At 44.0% G+C, this 2,501-nt stretch overlaps 1 pseudogene; it reads right to left on the bottom strand.

The window, feature by feature from the left end:
* Positions 1 to 865: 865 nt before the first annotated feature.
* Positions 866 to 1,042, bottom strand: LOC148518674 (U2 spliceosomal RNA; annotated as a pseudogene).
* Positions 1,043 to 2,501: the final 1,459 nt, after the last annotated feature.

Raw genomic sequence — 2,501 nt, 5'->3', positions numbered from 1 at the left:
TGCCCTGTATGATGATGAAGTAATGTCTATAGAGATGCGGCGTCCCGCGATCTCTATGGGCTGAATGCCTGGTGTCAAATAAGCCAATGGAGTGATGATAGTCGGTGGTATGTCGTTGCCCGGGATGTCTTCGGGCTAGGGGGGACGAACACGGGTCTGACCGGTGTGCCCCGGACCGTGCTGCCCACAGTGTGGATCTGATCAGCCGTGCGCTACTATGAAAGCGCCAGCCGCTCAGTCCAGCAGAGTCTAGGGAGGAAGCAAACCAGCTCAGGTGTGTGAACCTGACATTGGATGCCTCCTCCACTAAGCAGGAACTTACCTGGTCTAACCGCTCGTGAGTCGTCCTCGAGGGGCAATTCATGATTGCAAAGGTTCAATCTATGCATGTGGTTGCCATTGCAATGGTGCAAAAAGTGAAAAAGAGATGCCATGGATGGGGAAAAAATTCCAAATGCATTTGCAGTAGAAGCGTCCTGTGGGGTGGATAATCAGGACTTAAACTATAAAATACGTTCATTATTCAATTGATTAATCAATTACTCTGTAACAGCACGTTAAAGTTTTTTGAGTTCAGCCCAAGAAACAGGTCTGTACGGAGGCAGGAAAAAGAAACAGAGACACAGTACGGCATCATACGACACCAGAGAATCAGTTCTTGTTTATTATCACTAGTTACATGAACCAAGTGAAGTGTTAATAAGTAAAAAAGTGCAATCAGGTAAACACAGGACTAGTAGCAGGTGGGATTCACATATGATTGCATGACGTAAGACACAAGCAAAAGAGTAGTTTGTTGCATCTGGAAAAGAAAAGAGAGTCAAACAGTTAAATAGTTAATTTAAATTTTTGGATAACACATTAGGAATGGTGCACCAGTTGATGAAGTACTGCAATACCAGGTCAATGCGTGGAGTGGACAGAGCAAACTCTTTTTCCATCTCTCTGTTCTAAAAATTCATTTAATATATGGCCCCCATATAAAAGGCGTATCAGATATTAAACTGATAATAACAACTTGATCTTAACCAAAAGAACCCCCTATTAGCTCTAATGAGCAGCCTACAAGACCCTTATGATGCTCTGTCCAAGGTGCTTCCAGCTACTGCAGTGACACACAACAAGGCACGAATTTTTGCACCACTTTATTTTAGCATAGGCTACAAGCACTCGCACTTCGGAATTCCTTCCCATACTCTCTTGCTAGCTGCATGTTTTGCATTTACACCACCTCCTACAAGCTGCTGCCATGCCTTGTCCTTGCAGGTAGTTAGACAGTCTGAAACCTTCATTGAAATGCTAAGGAACCTTGATCGGAATGTTCACAGTGTCTACGGAATGTTCACGCTGTCCACGGAATCTTCAGGAGTGGTTGCCATGTATCGCCATGGGCAACAGAATGTTGGCAGTCACAACAGAATAAAGTGTATAATACCTGTGCACTGTGCACTGAGTAATGGTAATATATATATAAACCCACTTAGTGTCACTATGGTGAGCCGCTGCACATTCAGGTGACCAACCTAATGAGAATAGCAGTAATACAGATATTGGGGCAGATGTATGAAGCTCTGGGAAGTGATAAAGTGGAGAGTGATAAATGATCAGCCAATCAGCTCCCAACTGTAACTTTTCAATCACAGCCTGTAACATGACAGTTGGGAGCTGAGTGGTTGGTCATTTATCCCTCTGCACTTTATCGCTTTCCAGAGCTTCATACATCTACCCCATAGTGCTGTGCTCTACCTTGTGTAATGTTATGTTATGCTATGTTATAGATTAAACCTATATATTTTAATCACAATCTGTGACAACAAAAATTGAATAGGGACGCTAGTATATCAATAAGTCTTTGACTTGTGGCATTATAGTAATCACAGATATATTGTAAATGTCACAAGTATTAACCAGCATGCTAAAATAAAGCAAAATAAAATTCTGTAAAACAGTAACCAGATATCATTATCAAACACTGTGTAAGTGTATACATTTTCCCAGTCCTTAATAGTCATTGTTAACCCAGTCCTTTAAATGTCTTTTGATAGAGACAAGTCCCGATTATGATCAGACTTCTGATTTTTTTCTAATTTGTAAGGGATTGCTCGTATATAACCGTAGTAGCCGCGTCCCGCTGATGTTGGTATCAAACAAACCTGTGCACTAATCAGTGTGATCCAGGACCAGATATCATACTGTGGTTTGAAGCTTTGGGGTAATGCTGGGGCTCCAGACTGTGCTCCCTCTCTGGATTCCAGGCAGCCTTGGGTTTCGTCTCTTTCCAGATGTTCCCCGGGGCCTGGTTCTCATGGGGGTGCTGCTATCTTGGGAGGGGATATGGCTGGTTGGGGCTTGTGAGGGCCTGGCACTGGGTATCCCCTCCGCTACGGAGGATCACCTGGTATTCCCTGCACTCTGTCCCAGGGCCCATCCACACTGCTATAACTTTCTTCCGGGTTCGTACGTTCACGTGCTTGCTGCAGTGCTAGCGTTTGGGGTCCAGC

Source organism: Taudactylus pleione, unplaced genomic scaffold (genome assembly GCF_031769625.1).
Source record: "Taudactylus pleione unplaced genomic scaffold, aTauple2 ptg000201l, whole genome shotgun sequence".
NCBI classification, from domain to species: domain Eukaryota; kingdom Metazoa; phylum Chordata; class Amphibia; order Anura; family Myobatrachidae; genus Taudactylus; species Taudactylus pleione.
Note: the sequence above shows the minus strand (reverse complement) of the source record. Positions and strands in the feature narration are given on the sequence as shown.